The sequence below is a fragment of the Triturus cristatus genome, chromosome 2_1 (assembly GCF_964204655.1).
Source record: "Triturus cristatus chromosome 2_1, aTriCri1.1, whole genome shotgun sequence".
Lineage (NCBI taxonomy): Eukaryota > Metazoa > Chordata > Amphibia > Caudata > Salamandridae > Triturus > Triturus cristatus.
In genome coordinates, this window is record NC_140581.1 from 424,069,289 (window position 1) to 424,088,038 (window position 18,750).

The window sequence follows — 18,750 nt, forward strand, 5'->3', positions numbered from 1 at the left end:
GGAGTGGGTCTAGGCGTATCGCTGTGTGCGTGCGGAGGGATGCCTCGAACCACTGAATCAGGTGCCTGCCTCTCCCCATAACGTGAAGGTAATGTATTGTGAGGTGCTGACTCGGCTCCGCATACATGTCCCCCCATCTAGAGGCTAGCATCGCAATCAGCGAGCGGTGTCGTAGGAATTGCCCCGGTGGCAGTCCCACCTCCTCGACCAGGGATTCAAATGGTATAAGTGTGCCATCCCGGTACAGATCTCCCAGGGTCTGAATGTCGGCTTCGCGCCATTCCATAAGTTCAAGAGGTGTAAGCACCCCAGACCCGCTAGGGGAACCCTCCAGGGGGATGGCCGGTGCATAGGGGACTAGTGTTCTAGTGAGGTACAGACTGCGGCGGTAGCACTTATACGCCAGTGCCAGGAGGAGCGGTGTCAGCGCAGAGGCCCTGGTGGTAGGGTGGAAAAGTTTGGTGATATTGTCCAGAGAAAGGGGTGGGAGAGTGGTCGCCGTGTCTTCTCGGCCTTTGTCTGCGAGCCAGCGGGCTATCCACTGTAATTGGGCAGCCAAATAGTAGTGCTCAAAACATGGTGCAGCGAGGCCCCCCTGATCGGTAGGCAGGTACAGCTTCGCTAACGCTACCCTATGATGCGCATTTCCCCAAATGAAGTCCCTAAGAAGGTTAGTGAGCATGGTAAAAAAGGACGCCTGGACATATAGCGGCAGATTAGCGAAATAGTACAGAAGACGGGGAAGGATCACCATTTTAGACAGGGCTACCCAGCCAGTGACTGTTAGGGGAAGCGTTTTCCAGAAGAGTACTTGGGACCTGATGGCTGTCAAGGCACGCCCTAGATTACCGTCAAAAAGGTCTGCCGGCTGACGATATCTGAAGTCCTAGATAGCGGAAGGTATCAGCTTTCCACTGCACTCGTGCACCATCCATAACGTAACCCGGATCCTGGGTGTCCCCCCTAAACGCATAAAGGCACGACTAGTGGGCGTTTACTCGGAGGCCCGAGAGGGCGGCAAATGCTCTCCTTACCTCCATGCTCCTGCAACAGGGTCTCCAGGCTGCCGTAGGACTCTATCCCTTCTATGAGGCTCCTGAAATGGTCCATCCCTTCCTTTACAATCTTGAATAAGGTCCTTCAGGCTCCTGCTTCATCTCTCCATCTATGGCCATGCCGCACCCTCCGGCCCCCACCCCAGGGCTCCTTCAACACTGTTTCTATTCACCAAGGCTGTAAACAAATGTAAAAAACTTTCATATTTCTCCATGACATTGACTTTCAGTCCCTGCTGTTTTTTTGACAGCATCAATAAGCATGTGTTAAAATGAGAAAATTGAAAATACAAGTCCCAGTATGCTAGTCACTGTTGGCTACACATTGCTGAAAGTTCCCTTTACGTTATGGGGATACCATGGAGGTGATTGACAGCTGTGCTTGTGGCCTTTATAGTATACACCCCTTTCTTGCTCCTGAATGCTGTATCAGTGCAAATCCTCTCTCCAGCCTACTGCAGATTCCTTTCTATGGGTTTGTGCTTCAGTAACATACAGGAGTAGCGTGCTACTCGCCGAAAAAGTGCTTTGACGCCTCTTCAGGGGTAGTAAGTGTTAGAAAGTACAATGCATCCATAAGAAAGGAAACACGGACCAGTTATAGAGAGTTGGACGTGAAGTTTAATACACGTCTGTACGCAATCAAGTCAAGCCATGAATGCCCGTTACAAATCCCCCGAGCACGATCCCAACCTCCACCATGTTTTTGAAGCTAAACATTCCTTCACCTATCACGAGTCAGTCACGAGCTGGAACACATAACTCCGCTCGTGACTCCTCATGACAACATCTACGTTCCCAACACACCTTCCCCCCTTAAAAAACAATGTAACAACATACATGAAAATAATATTTTGACTAATATCTTAAAATAACTTACAAAATTAATTCATGACAAAATCCTTGTACCTAGCAGGAAGGCGATGAGTGCGCCCAGTCCTTGAATTATCAGAAACACCACTAGGAGGAGATAAGTCCTCACAATCATTGTTATTCCCCACATCCAAAAATACATTACTAGTGTGATCTTCTTGATAAGTGGTAACACCCTTAAACAAAGAAACTCTGTTTAAATTCCAGACAAAACCACCGTCAACTCTGACAGCATTCCTAAATGTTTCAATTACTTTCCTCGGACATGACCAAGTTGACAAACCTTTACTTACACCTTCTTTTTTTTTATACGGACCAAATCCCCCACCTTGATCATCTGTTTTGTTACCGAGCCCAATTTCTTTTGCATTGCACCTTTCATTTTATTTTTGTATGATTCTACTCTTTGTTGCACCGCTTCATAGTCCACATTAAAAAAATCATTGAACCCATTTAAGTTTTTCTTTATCCACCAAGGAATCAACTTAGTGCTAGGTTTACGCCCTCTTAAAAGTTCAAAAGGACTGACCAACGTAACAGAATTTGGAGAAGTTCTGTATGCTAACAACATGGATTGCAAAGCATTTCGCCAATTCAACCCACCCTTAACGGACAATTGGACAGCCTCTTTAACCACACGATTGAATCTTTCCACCTGACCATTCGCTTCAGGATGGAAAACAGCAATTCTGTTGTGAGTAATTCCACACTTACCAAAAAAAACTTCCATTTCCTTGCTAACAAATTGTGGTCCGTTGTCCATTACACTTTCTTGAGGAATGCCTTCCCTACAAAAGACTTCATCTAAGAATTCAATAACACTCTGAGAAGTGACTTCCTTTACCATCTTAACTTCAGGCCATTTGGAATAGTAATCAATAAGTACTATTCCAAAAGCTTCATGTTTAGGTAAAATATTGAAAGGGCCAATATCTAACCCAAGTTTACACCAAGGACCACATTGAAATTCTACAGGATGGGGTTCTGGACGTAGAGCCACGGCAGACTTGTCACTATTGGAACAATGAACACATGAACGTACAAAATGCTCAACTGATACGTCAATGCCTGGCCACCAAAAGGATTCTTTGACACTTCTCCTGGTAAATGAAATCCCTAAGTGTCCTTCATGAGCAATTTCAATGATTGTATTCCTAAGAGAAAAAGGAGGAATAACCTTGTCACCCCTTAAAACCAAACCATTTTCCACAGCAAGTTCTTCTTGAACCTTTGAAAAACCCATCATATCTCCAGATAAATTTCTCTGTTCAGGCCAACTTTGAAGCAAAAACTTTTTGACTTTAACCAACTCAGTGTCCTTTTCCATTTCTAGCAACCAAATATTTTCTTGCAATCCATCATGTTTACCAAAAACTAAATTAACGTCACCCACAGTAAAAGCTACTTCACAATCATCATCCTTAAATTTGTCTGCAAATGCCATAGGAGAAACTAACCTAGACATGCAATCAGCATGTACATTAACTTTGCCTTGGACATATTCCACTTGAAACTGGAAAGACTGCAATCTCGAAGCAAGTCTTGCAAGACGTGCGGACATGGTACGTCCACCACCAGGTGCCATTAAGTACACTAGAGGCTTATGATCAGTTTTAATGATAAATTTAGTACCCCACAAAAAGGTTCTAAAGTTCTCAGCACCCCAAACACAAGCTAATAGCTCCCTCTCTATAACTGAGTAATGTTTTTCAGCATCTCTCAAAGCTCTTGAAGCATATGCCACAATCCACTCTTTACCATTGTCTCTTTGTAAGAGAACACCACCTAACCCAGTACTGCTAGCATCCACCATGATAATGCATTGTTTACCACACACACAAGGTTTAAGACATGGGGCCTTTACTACAAATTCCTTTAAACCTTGAAATGCCTTAGACATATCTAAGGTCCAATAAAATTTTGCATTTTTCTTTAATAAACATCTAAAAGGATCCAATTTAGAAGCAAAATTTGGTATGAATTTAGCGTAAAACTCAATGAGACCCAAGAAAGCCACAAGTTGTTCTTTGGAGATAGGTGTGGGAGCATTTATAATACTTTCAATATGACTTCTCTTAGGTTTGATCCCATTTCCACTAATTGTATGTCCTAAATACTCTACTTCTTTTTCCTTGATTTTACATTTATCAAGACGAAGTGTAAGACCTTTTTGGGCTAAAGCAGCGATTACACTCACTAAATTTGAATCATGTTCCTCATTGTTTTTACCATAGACAAGAATATCGTCTTGAAACGCTATTGCTCAATCCAGTCCCTCCAAAGTATCCCTCATGAGTTTCTGAAACACTGAAGCAGCACTAGCAAGACCAAATGGCATGCGGCAGTACCTGTAAAGCCCTTCAGGTGTGATGAATGCAGTAATATTCTTTGATTCTTCAGATAACACCACTAAGCACTAGCCAAATCAATACAGGAAAACACTTGAGCACCAACTAACGTGGAAACCATCTCATGAAGATTGGGTAGAGGATGAGAATCCACCCATATCGCATTATTTACACTGCGAAGGTCCACACATAGCCTAAGCTCACCTGAAGACTTAACCGAAATCACAATGGGAGAAACCCAAGTTGATGACTCAATAGGCTCAATGATGTTCTTACTACATAAATCCTTGAGCATATCTTTCAATTTCCCCCTGTAAGTAAGAGGAACATTCCTCATTTTGTGTCGCACAGGAACTGCACTGTCATGTAACTTGATAACATGTTCAAACCCTTTGTATTTTCCTAGCTGTCCACTAAAAACCTCAGGAAAGGATTCTCTCAACCTATTAACTAATTGAGGATCTTGATTGTGGGAAACACTGCAAGGGTCTACAACATAAACAGGAGGATTAGCTCTGGGATCAATTTTTTAATTCCTAATTGGCATTGGTGGGGCCATCCTAAGAGGGACAATCCTGACCTTGCTACATAGATCTTCCCAAAAATATGACGACCAGAAAATGTTAAATTCGTGCAGAAAAACCCAACAAGGTCAATTATTTTATGTCCTGTATACCCACCAGGAGAAACATCAGGTGGAAACAAGGTCTTCGTGGGCCAATTGTTACGAAAAATGTTTAACGAAATAATAGTGTACCAAGCACAAGAATCCATGAAAAACTCTAAGTCGACATCACCTACAGTAATGAAACATGAAGGGAATTTAGTGCCTTCACCCCCGTGACACATATTAATAACAGTATTGACTTCATAGTCATTGTCATCACCTGGAATATCGTTGTCATCACAAATATAATTGACTTTTCTAGGAATTGACTTACAAAATTTCCCAAAATGGCCCTTCTTATTGCATTTTGTACAAACTCTTCCTATTGCAGGACAATTCTTAAAGTCAGCTAAATGGCTGTCACTTCCACATCTGTAACACAGTAATGGGAAATAATTTTTCTCGTATTTTTTACTTTTGGCTTTACCATCAACTTTTAACGACTTGTCAGTCTTTTGTGGAAACTGTTTCCTTTGTTTGTCAGAATCTTTAGAAACATTAAAAACATCATTTTTATCATTCCCTCTAATTTCTTTTACGAACTTTTCTGAATGTTCAATTGACTTCGCAATATCAATAGCATTATTTAATGACATGTCTGAAGTGGTCCAAAGACGCTCTTGAACTTTTTTATTGTTTGTTCTCATCAAAATTTGATTGCGTAGGACTTGTTCATAACAAATATGCTCAAAATCGCATGTGATAGCTAAAGATCTGAGAGCCGATACAAAATCTTCAATAGGTTCATCATCTTTTTGCTTCCGTGAATAAAATATAAATCTTTCCATAACAATGGGTTGTTTTTTTTCCGTATCGTAAATTAAGTTGTGAAGATGCATAGTCATATACATTAATGTTGCCAGGATTAATCAAAGCAGGTAAACTTTTGAATTCTTTCAACGCAATCCCACCTAAACAATGTTTCAAAAGTGAAAGTTTCCTCTCTGGTTCACACACTTCACCCTCTAACACCTCTGCATACGCTAAAAAAACAGGTTCCCATATTTCCCAAGACATGGGAGGATCACCAGGGGTAGCTAGAAATGATGGGGGAGGAACAATGCCAGACATAATGAAAGCAGTAAAGGCAGAAAAACAATATTGACGTTAAGAACACATTCAATTAATAATTGAACATATTGTAGTCATACAATATAGGTGAAAATAGTGTGAATGACACACGGTGTGTGTGTCACCGAAGTAGTAAAAGTTACCAAAATGCTGCTCCCGTGTGAAAACACCGGTGAAAATCCTTGTTGTAAGTACTTTGAAACGCTTCCTGAAAGACGCGGTGCGCAACGTTAGCGCGCGTCCTTGTTGCCAGGAAACACACTTCTTCACGTAATCGACGCACAACGCTCACGTCAGCGTGTGATCTCCGTGCGCCTCTAAACACGATGATGTCTGCCCCTCCAGGATTCTAATCCGTGACGATGGTAGCTTGCCGGAAGAATCCTTAGCAAACAGCAAAACAAGTAAGAGTATTCCTTTGCGACTTCCTTCCAGAGTCCTTTGGTACCTTGTGAAAAGAAGTGAAGGATCTTTTCCCAAAGATCGTATCTTTCACGAAGTGAAAAATTTGAGAAAAACAAAAAAAATAATGAAATCCGGATTAAATTTGTTTATGGTTCCGCATCCCGCTCGTCGCCAGTGTTAGAAAGTACAAGGCATCCATAAGAAAGGAAACACGGACCAGTTCTAGAGAGTTGGACGTGAAGTTTAATACACGTCTGTACGCAATCAAGTCAAGCCATGAATGCCCGTTACAACTCCCCTGAGCACGATCCCAACCTCCACCATGTTTTTGAAGCTAAACATTCCTACACCTATCACGAGTCAGTCACGAGCTGGAACACATAACTCCGCTCGTGACTCCTCATGACAACATCTACGTTCCCAACAGTAAGCGCTATATAAATGCAATTACAATACAATACAATACAGAGTTGGACTGGCCTACCCGGCACTCTGGCACTGCTGGCATGAAAAGGCCAATGTGGTGGCTCACTGTTTTGATCCAATGGCTGTGAGGGGAGCAAAAACACTGGCCTACAGCCCGGCCCTCTCAAGAGGGCCTATCTGGCAGTGCCAGAGTGCCCAATAGGCCTGTCCAACACTGGTAACATATTAATAGAAACAGCCATTGGTTTCATCCCTGTACAACAAAAGCAGCTAATAAGAAGAATATTAGGAAGAATTGCAATGCTGTAAGGGTAATTTAGGATTTCCCTACAGTTGTTCTCCAACCCCTCCCTTGTTGCCTCTATCTGAGGTATCTTAGCACCAAAAGGACACATTTCTTAGATGGTCTTGCCTTTCAACCACATACCTTGATGGAACAATGGAGATATGGTTCTATATAAAGAAATCTACTATCCTATCAAGCAGATAAGGCATAACTGGTGGCCCGAGGTCCCTGCTTGTGGCCTTCAAAAAGGTTGCAACAAATAACCTGGGCAGAAGCATGAGTTTTGGATAATGTTTATCATGCGATATGAGAATTTTCAGACGATAAAGAATTGCTTTTCAACTACTTTAAATGTCTTAATTGGAATTTCTCAGACAAATGTTTAGTTTGGTATTTCAATTAAAGTAACGCATGCCCTCAAGAAGCGAATGTGTGGTATTCTTAGTATTAGTGTGTTCTTAGTAAGCCTAGAATATAGAACTTAGAATATGGTAAGGTTGCCTAGAGATGTTTAGAACACTGAATGATGTGCAGAGGATATTCAAATAGGAGAGATGCTGTTACTCTTGATGCTGTTGGATGAGGTTTCTTCATTTGCTTGTACCTAATAAAACCTCAATGAACTACTTCTGATCTTCGTGTACTTGATGAAGAGGCTACACCTCCACATTTTGGCGACGATTACCTACGCAAATCAAGAAGAAATCTCAACAGAGCACATCTTGAAAGCTTTGACTCTTCTGAAATGTTCCTGTAACAAGAGAGCTTGATGCTACAAACAACTGTAGGATCTTCCATGTTACCTTTTTAAGACCGTCAGCTGCTAGCGGCATAGGTAATTCAAGGCCTCTATTTAATGAGACTCTGCATACGCGTCTTGCCTGACCTTAAAGGCCTGTGCCTGACGCCTTTGGCCTAGTTACTACCACGCACAAGGAAAAGGCCTGAAACCATTATGATGTAATCACGTTCCAGGAAGAATTCACTCACCATTATGATGTAATTATATTCCTGGAAGAGTTGTCTCACATGCATTGCCTGATCTGTGGGGCTTTTGCCTGACGCTTTGGGCCTACATAATTATTCTCGCTACTTTTCGGTAGAGATAAGTGTAATCTCATTGCGCAACAAAATTTACATTGACAAGGAAACTCCGCATTATAACAACAGTGACTGTGGATATATATATATATTTATTTATTCATGTATTTTGAGAAATTCATCAACACATTATAAAATTTATCTAAATTACAGAATTTTGTATTTAAGATATAGAAGACCACAAGGTTATTTAAAAAATATATAATCTTTAAATCCTTCGCATCCAATATGCAAAACGTCACAACTCCTCCATTTTTCTTGACGTCACCAGAAGATCCTCCAATTCCATGGCAAAAGTGGAAGAAGGTTTTCAGTCACTATGCTAGAGTTTGTGGCACTTCCTTAAGTGCAGAAAGGAAAACTTCCTTACTCATGCATTGTCTAGGTTCGGAAGGACAGGAGGTTTTCGAACATCTTCCAGAACTGTCAGATCAAGAAAGTAATTCTTTAAATGAATATGAGATATGTATAAAGAAATTAGATCTTCACTATCTTCCTAAAATAAGCACTGTACTGGAGAGATACCATTTTGGTAGGCGCATGCAAAGACAAGAAGAGTCGGTACAACAATACATTACTGTTCTTTCGGAAACTAGCATCTACATGCAATTTCGGTAACACACTGGATGAACGTCTAAGGGATCAATTCATGTTAGGTTGTGTACAAGAAAAAACAAGAGATGCGTTGTGGCAAAAAGACAATCCTTCCTTGGATGAAGTCATTGTCATTGCAAAGAGCAATGAACACAGTAAAGCTTGTGTTGACGTTCTTTAAAAAAATGACTCAGGTGAAAAATCAAACTGTACTGAGGTAAAGATCGTAAAACATGATGAGAAAGTAGTCAAATCCAAAACTTCTCAAACATCTGTACACCAAAAATCGGTCAATGAGAAAAAATTTGAAGGAAAATGTTATAGATGCGGCGACAACGGACATTTGGCTAATTATAAGGAATGTCCGGGTTGGAAAACAATTTGTAAAGTTTGTGGGAAAAGAGGACATCTTTCTAAATGCTGTAAAACCAGCAAACCTAAAAAGAAAATAAGAGAAGTAGAGGTAGATCTATTTGAAGATGATCTAGATGAAATTGTTGTTTCACAAGTACATGAAAATCACTCCGAGGGGCCGTGTGAAGAAGTTTTAGTAAATGATGCCCCAGTAAAGATGCTATTTGATTCAGGAGCAAAAATTACACTGATTCCAAAGTCATTTTATGAAAACAAACTCAAAGATAAAGTCACTCTGTATAAACCGGATGTGAGACCCAAAGGGTATGGAGGGTCTACCATTGATCTTCTAGGATATTTCGTAGGGACCATAGACTTGAAAGGAAGAATTATTCCTTGGAAGATTTATGTTTCTATGAAAGGAGACTCTCTTATCAGCTGGATACATCAAAAGGAATTAAATGTTTTTCTTGATCCAAATGAAAATCCCTCTGTGTGTTTGAAAGAAATTCCTCAGGTATCCTTAGTTAAAAACAAATCAAGTGAATGGATCAAAAAATTCCCTATTCTTTTTGGAAATGATTTAGGTTGTTTAAAAAAATATGTTCATCAAATTGTTCTGAAAAAGGATGCTATTCCGAAAATAGCAAAAGTCAGAAATATTCCTTTGCTCGTTAGAGAACAAATGAAAAATGAACTAGACAAACTGATTGTGAAGGGAATCATACAGGAGGTAGAAGCAACTGAATGGGTTTCTCCGGTGGTGATGGCCCGCAAGGCCAATGGAGAGGCCCGTCTCTGCATTGATCTAAGAGAACTAAACAAAGCTGTTGTTGTCGATCACTATCCCTTACCCAATATTAGTGAAATGCTGTGTTCTCTCAATGAAGCTAAGCATTTTACTTCGCTGGACCTAACGTCTGCATATCACCAAGTCAAACTCCATGAACTTTCTCAAGATCATACAGCGTTTGTCACACCCTTTGGCACATTCAAGTTTGTAAGGATGCCCTTTGGATTGATATCTGCAGCTTCTGTGTTCCAAAGGGTGATGGAAAGTGTTTTGCATAATGTCAAACGTGTAAAAATATATCAAGATGACATATTAATATATGGTAAAGATGTCTTGGAACATGATACTAGGGTAACAGATGTTTTACAGAAATTGCAATCAGCTGGTTTAACACTTCGTGGAGACAAATGTAACTTTAATGTAAAAGAAATAGAATATCTAGGACATTTGGTCTCACAAGATGGTATCAAACCAAAACCTTCTCTAGTGAACTCCATCTTAAATCTAAGATCCCCTTCTAACAAAGACGAGCTGGTAAAATTCTTTGGCATGGCTGAATTTTACCATAAATTTGTACCAAATTTTGCTGAAAAAACTGTCTCACTCCGTACCCTTATGAAGAAAGGTAATGAATTCTTATGGTGTAAAAAATGGGAAGAAGAATTCAATTGTATAAAAAATTATTTACATAATGCTCATAGTTTAGACAGTTTTGATCCTTCTAAAATGTCGTTTCTCTTAACTGATGCCAGTGCAACCGGCATTGGAGCTGTATTGAAACAAAAGGTAAATGGAAAAGATAACACTGTACTTTTCATTTCCAGTCCATTAAGAGGGGCAGAATTACAGTACTCTGTAATTGAGAAAGAGGCTTTAGCAATTTTTTGGGCTATACGGAAATTAAGGAAATTTTTGTGGGGGAAGGAGTTTAAGGTTTTCACAGATCATAAACCCCTTAAAGAGGTTTACTCCAATAAGGGTATAGATTTTGTTTCACACAGAATTAGAAAATGGGTTGTGGCTCTGCAAGAGTTTGAGTTTGAAATTTTCCATGTTCCAGGCTCAAACAATATCCTTGCAGACTGCCTTTCAAGACTGGGAGATAAGAACGTTGAAGAGGTCAATGATACTGACCTGTTTGGTGGAGAGAGTTTTGATGAAGAAATCAATGTATGTTTAGTTAGTGAGAGAATGATCACAGAAGATGAATGGAGAGAAAATCTTACTAAAGATTCCATTTTACAAAAAGTAATTCATATGGTCAACAATGGTTGGTGTCACAAAAATGTGTGTGATGAAACCGTGGAGGTTTCTTTCATGTAAAAGATGAAATGGCTGTTTTGGATAACCTTCTCTTACGTGGCAGTAAACTAGTACCTCCTAACCCTTTAAGAGATAAACTGGTGAGTAATGCACACTCTTCACACATGGGAATTGCAAAAACAAAGGAAAGGCTAAGAGAAGCATACTGGTGGCCTGCTATGGACACGCATGTAGAAAGGGCAGTACGTGATTGTGTTGATTGTTGCAACTCTGCCAAATCATTAAAATGCAGGACTCAACCTATGGTTATTAGGCAGCAGGCTGCTGGACCTTGGTCTGACATCTCCATTGATATCTTAGGACCAATAAAATTAAAATCACAAGATCAATACATTATAGTATGCATTGACTTGTATTCTAGATGGCCAGAATTCAAAATTGTTAAATTGAATCTGGTATTGTAATTACATTTTTAAGTGAACTATTTGAACATGAAGGGTATCCAAAGAAAATCCTGTCAGATAATGGAGTACAATTCATATCTAATAGCATGCAATCTTTCCTAAAAGAGAGGGGAATTACACACAAGAGAGCTGCGCTCTATCATCCACAATGTAATGGTGTTGTGGAGAGGTTCATAAAAGTAATTAAAGAAACAATTCAGCAAGCTCGGTCTTGTGGTGACTCTTGGGAACTTGCAATAAAAAAAAAAGTAAGGGAATATAGGTTTTCACCTCACTATTCCACAGGTGTCAGTCCCTTTCGTTTGTTTAAAGGGAGAATAGAAAATGTTTCTTTGCTTCCGTGTTGGGTTAGTGACAACAGATTTTTGGCAGGTAACAACACTAATCCCATACCTGACTGGAAAGAAAAGGAAAAGAAGAAAATGCTTGAACGTAAATCTCACTATGATGTGAGAAAAGCTGTTAAGAAAACGATTGTAGATGTAGGTGATTGGGTAAAGATAAAATCTCCAAGGAAATCTAGTTGTAATTCTAAATTTAGTAAACCTTTTCAAATTATTAAATTATTTGATAACACCGTTAAAACCAGTGATCACAAAATCTGGAATCTTAGCAGGATTGCTGTTTTGCCTTCCAACATCTCTAAAGAAGGACATACCACAAGTAAATTTGATGAAGAAATTGTGTCTAACTCTGTTTTACCGAAAGATGTTGTTTTTGATAGACCAAAACGTGTAAAAAAGATTCCTCTTCGTCTACATGATTGTGTACCTTAGTTTTTCTGTATCTTTTATTACTTTGTATTCTTTAATGTGTTTATTCGGGGGGAGATGATGTGGTATTCTTAGTATTAGTGTGTTCTTAGTAAGCCTAGAATAAGAATATGATAAGGTTGCCTAGAGATGTTTAGAACACTGAATGATGTGCAGAGGATATTCAAATAGGAGAGAAGCTGTTACTCTTGATGCTGTTGGATGAGGTTTCTTCATTTGCTTGTACCTAATAAAACCTCAATTAACTACTTCTGATCTTCGTGTACTTGATGAAGAGGCTACACCTCCACAGAATGCAACTGCAAAACACTTGTTGGCATATTCAACGTCTATGTATAACAATTTTGTCCTGTTAATACTTGACATACTGCGATATTATTTCATCCTTTAACATGTCATATGATATTTTCAAACTTAATGTAGCTAATGATCTTGGAATATGTTTGAAATTAATTTATCAATGTAAACAATAAAAGTTATGAACAGAAGAACAAAAACCGTAGTACTGGTGGTCCGTGTTTTTATTGTGTATCCCTGCTCCCCACTAACCCCCCCCTGTGTTAGCCGTCGAAAAGGTGTTTGCCACTCCTGCCTACGAAAGCTCAATCTCTCAGCTGTCAGCTTCCTGTAAGTGTGAAGATTCCTCTCTCTGAAGAAGATGTTTCCTAACTAACTATACCATTGAAACGTACGTCAGCCAGAAAGTGCGACACCCCAGCTATCAGCACAGCAATCGAGGGCTGTATATATCACCCGGTTCTTCCATCTGTGCATGCAGTGTTGTTCTGGGGTGTTAGAGAGTGAATGTACTGAGCGCAAGGGACATGTTTGCTGAGTTGAGAGAGGTGTGAGTGTGTGTGGGGAAGTGTTGTATTTACTTGATATCACTTGTTATATGTGACATTAACAGTGCAGAAATTGATTGCACTTACAGCATAATACTATGTAAAAAATGAGATCAGTCACATTGTTCTGTAATTGATAAGATGTTCATACATGCAAAAGTGTGTTTTATATGATATTGAACACTAAATGATATAAAAGACAAAAAAGAAAAAAATTAAATAAAATATGTAAAGAACAAATAATTATTCTGTTTAGAGAATATTAGTATGCCCTTTGATTGAGCTCTAAAAAGCCATCATTTAAAGAAATATAGGTCATGAGGGAATGCTACTCTTGTAGTTTTGGTTGTTGTTTTTCCCCCTGTTCCCTGACTTTCTTAGTTAATTTTTAAGGGCACGCCTCTTTATTCCTAGATTCCTCTCTCTTTAAAATGTTTACATTTCACTTAAATAATCTTTTTAAATGAATGAGCCTCTTATAAAATGTTATCAAAGACAATCAACATGCACTTTCACTTAGTTCTGCTTCCACAAAACATTATTGACTATTTTAATTACAAATATAAACAATTGCTAAAACAAACATTAAACAATATAAAATATTTCTGACTGTTTGAATTACATATACAAACAATTGCTGAACTATCAAACCGTACCAAGTCAAAGATTGGGCCCGATTCACAAAGGTAAAATGAGACAAAAGTCTAACTTTAGGACTTTCGGTATTCACAATGGGCATTAACACTAGAAATGCCCTTTGTGAATACCGAAAGTCGTAATGTTCAACTTTGGGTATTCACAAAGGGCTTTCATGAGTAGTAAAAGCCTTTTGTGAATACCAAAAGTCCTAAAGTTAGACTTCCGTCTCAGTTTATATTTGTGAATCGGGCACATTAAACAGAACTCTAAAACCATACCAAGATAAACATTAAACAATCTATGCAGGCTAACAATACTAAATACTATGAGTTTTTATCGAAAAATATGCACTTACACAAAAGAATATTTGAAATGCAATGGAGGATGCGCAAGCAGGAAAAATGCTAAAATTACACCAGATCCATATGCAACTGGGAAAAAACAAAAGTGAAGGCTTCAAATGTGGAGAAGGATTGGAATACTTACTATACCATTGTGTGAACTGTAATAGCAACTTTAGGGATGATTTAGGGTTTGTAGGAGAAAGTACTCCACAAAACTGAAGGCCAGATTTACAGTTGGGAGGATATTAGGTAAGTCAGTGACAGAGACTATTCCGCCTCCGTCACTGACATACTCCTACGATGGATCAACTAATTGAGGGCTGTTGGACGTTTGGCCATTCGACCAATTTAGAGTGGGTGGTTGAATTGCCAGTTTATACTCTCCCTTCCTGAAGTGAAAAAGGTAACGGTAAGGGATAGTAAAAATGAAATGTTTAAATGATCCTCCACACCATTCAAGAAAACTCCCATGGTATGGGGTTCATTAAGTTTTGTTTTCATAAAAACAAAATCCCGCTTTGGGATTTTGTTTTTGAAGAAACAAAAACCTTTAAGTTTGACGGGCGGCTGTCATATACGAGAGGTTGTGGTGTTTAAAATGAGTTGCGGGCAATTTCCAAACATACATTAATAAAGATCAAGGCGAACATGCATCTGACTCAGAGATGTTCATAATCGAGAAGAGGAGGTATGGAGGGTTTGAGAGGGAAGGAGAGAGCCATTTGATAGAAAAAGGAAAGGCGACAATCAGAAGTTTTGTGTAACGGTCAGTTTGCATGCTGGATTTCAGAAATATAGAGAATACCTTTTGAGATAGCATTCAATTTAATGATGCAAATAGCATACAATTTCATTTTGATGATGCAAGACCGTAGAGCGAAACAAACGTATTTGCGTGAGAAGATAATGCTATATTAGGTACATTTGATTGACACCTGGGCCCTTGTGAAAAAATGAGCGTGAACAGATGCCCAAAGGCGTCAAGGCGCTAGTGCAGATAGTGTGCTACAGACAAGAAAAGTTAAATGATGCTAGCCCTAATGGCAACATTAAAGAGAAAAGAGCCCGTTTTTCAGAGCTTTAGGGAAAGGGAGATGCGCTTGCAGACAAGAAATGGAATGAGGACGAGATTTGTGTGCACTTAAATGTCCTGCAGCACACCATCCTGTGAAACAACTTAAGGCTGTCTCCATTAATAAATGTTTTAGTATTTTAATGCTTTAGAAAGTAGTTTTCAATCATGTGCTGTTTGGTCTCAAGGCATACAGCCTGTCCACTGCTACCCCGCCGTTAAAGCTGTAGTTTAGACCACTGCTGCAGCAAGGAGAGGTGATCAGCTCTGGGGATGAGGGTATAAAGTAATGGCTGGCTGCAATATAGGGACATCTGGAGAATTTTAGGCTGCACTCAATGGAAGAAGTAACATCAGGATCACAGCAGCCGAAGAATATAGATCTGTAAGGAACGGGTACATCAAAAAGGCTGTGGAACCTTCAGATGTTCATCCTCAAGTCTGGCCCACAGCATTCTTCACAAGGCCCAGTGGGAGCCAATGTGGATGCCTTCGGTTTGTCATTGTACAAGACGGAGGGTGAGGAGAGCTCATCAGACAGTGGACGTGTATTGCCCGTATTTCTGAGAATGGAGGGTGAAGATCGAGACACTGGGGTGAGGGGGGTGTTCACAGGACTCTCCCTTGACACATTCAATACAAGGAGCTGCTGGGTAGACCGCCTGAGGCACTGCCCTTTGGTAGATGGTGGGGATGAAGGGTGGGGCTGCTGCCCATGCTGCGCAGTGTAACGGGGGCCCTTTGGGAATGGCCCAGGCCCTTCTTATTTCTTTGATCACACTTTTAGTTGGGCTGATCACACATCAGTGCAGAACACACGTTCTTGTGCCTCTGTTTTGGGCACTTCAAGCCTGCTTTGATGGGCCTCACTGCACAAACGTGTGTGTGTGTGGGAGGGCGTGGAGTTGGTCAATGGTGGGTCAGCTAGGCAAAAGCCACCCTGAAAAACCCAGGCACCCCAACCTCAGCAGCATTCATCGGTGTATATTAAAATACATTGAAGTACAGCACAATCAACACCGTGCTGCTGTCCCGTCATTCCTTGCAAAGCACAAACAGCACCGTGCTGCTGTCCCGTCTTCCTTGCAAAGCACAAACAGCACCGTGCTGCTGTCCCGAAGCACAAACAGCAATGCTAACAAACACACGTCATCCATTCCAAAGCACAAACACACGGAGAGTGCACTGAGTGAAAATACACCAAATATTTGGGATGGTTAGAAACTTTAGTTTCCTTTTAATGCTAATTATGTCGCACACATTGTGGAAGCCAGGCACACGTCATTTTCGCATTACTGCTCCATCCTGTTTGTAGTCGCCGCTGTGGTAACTTAAGGAGAAGTTTGAAATGCTGGCAAGCAGACGGCCATGACAGCACAGTCTGCATTTCCACTGCACGGGGTCTGTCATTGAACGCGCAATGCCTCTACCTGAATCTGGTAGAACAGTCTGAGAGTCTGGTATCCTTTCAACCCACACAAGAATTAAACAAAAAAAATTAAAACTTGATTGTGGCACCATTAACTACCACGTGACTGGGAATGACAGGGATCATGATGAATATGAAAGAATGGTGTTCCAGGACAAAATTATTATTTACTGGAAACGACATGCACACACTAGAGGATAGCATGGGTGTATTTTCAGGAATCTACTTCTTAGCTTTCATTTCTTTCTCATTGAAACGGTTTTCCTTTTTCATTCACGTATTTAAATGACTACTGTTTGATGCACTCATTTATTAATTATTAATGTCTTCTGTGGGAGATACTTCTGTTTTTGCTCTTTACCAGCTTCCTTAATGTTATAGGTATTCTTCTCCTCACCCATTTCTGAGCTCCTTGAGTGTGGGTAAGAGGAGTCAAATTGTACCATCCTGCTGTTTTTGCACCTTTTCTGTTTACTGTAAAAAAAAAATACTTTTTTGGAGGGCCTAGGCAGCTACAATGAGCCATAGGTCGCGCCTTTCTAGAGAAAAACGTGCTTTGGTCTACTTGTAATTTTCTTTTTCTTTAGTGCGCCAAGATGGGTTATTAAAACAAAAACCAGTGGAACAGCATCATCAAAAAATACTGGCAAAGCCTAAAGGTCGGATAACCCCTTTGAAAGGCGTGAACTATTGACTTTGCCAATCGTGGTTTCTTCTTGGTGGGAGACCCACATGCATTCGCTTTACCTTCTCCTCCCCAAATCTTGTTCAAAATAGAGTACTTGTTTTTCAGAATAACTTTCACAGAAATACGCTTCAAATATACAGTTTTTATGTAAATGAGCGATGCAATACCAGAGGCAGCTTCTCGTTATGGCAGAGCATGGACGGGACTTGCAGTGGTGGGCACTGCAAGTGCGCATGACGGTTTGTCTTGGTGTCTTAGGATGGCCAAACCGTCATGAGCACTTAGATGTCTCCACGATAGTGCATGGAGAGAAGCTGCCACAGACTTCCAGTCACTCTTGGAGCGTAAGACCAGCGGACCGCCCAATCCAGACGCTGCTCTCATGCCGGGTAATAGTATTACCAGCATGAGAGCAGCATCTGGATTAGCACAGGGGATTCTGGGAGCCTGTGATCAGGAGAAGAGCTGAGCACCAAGGCGGCAGGTACGTTTTAATTTAAATGTATTTATTGTTGCCGCATCACTTTTCCCTTCTGGCAGCCGCCACTGGCCGATACCATTTTCAAAAAATAAGAACCATGATACTTGGCAATGTTTAAGCTTATTTACTGAGTTATAAAGCTATATTTCGGATGAAATCAGTTTTTTGTGAAAAAGTTGTTGCCTTACTAAAAAAGTTGTTACTTGCGAATAATGAGTGAATTTTTAGGAAACAACACGTTGAGGTTTGGAATGAGTACATCACTAGTTTATGTACTGACATTGAAAAACTGGTGTTTTGGCGCAAAATAAGTGAATTCCCAAAATTCTTCAATCTTATATTTGATTAAGTCTTCATGTTAATTCGAGGACACTTGCTTAAGTTGTGATATGATTTCTAGAGTCCTTTCTTGCGACCGTGGCAGTTATTTACTGGATAATGCAGAACTGTGGCGCGACGCTCTGTGTTTGTAGGGTACCATGTAAAATTGTGGACTATTTCAGCCTGTAAAAATCTAAGATGATTTAGCCCATATTGCTTCATCCAAATTTTTTAAATATTTTCTTGAGGAACGTTGTCCTTCCCTCACACACAACTGGGCAGGGTTGATTTTGCCCAGCAGCTATAATGTGTATTTCAGGAATGCTCCCTCAGAATTGGCCAATCAATGTTTGTAAAATGTATGTTTTGAAATACACAATTTACTGCATTTATTGCAAAGTGTCGAAAGAGTATGTGAAGAGTAGAAAATGCCTCTGACACTCAAGGACTTTTTCCTC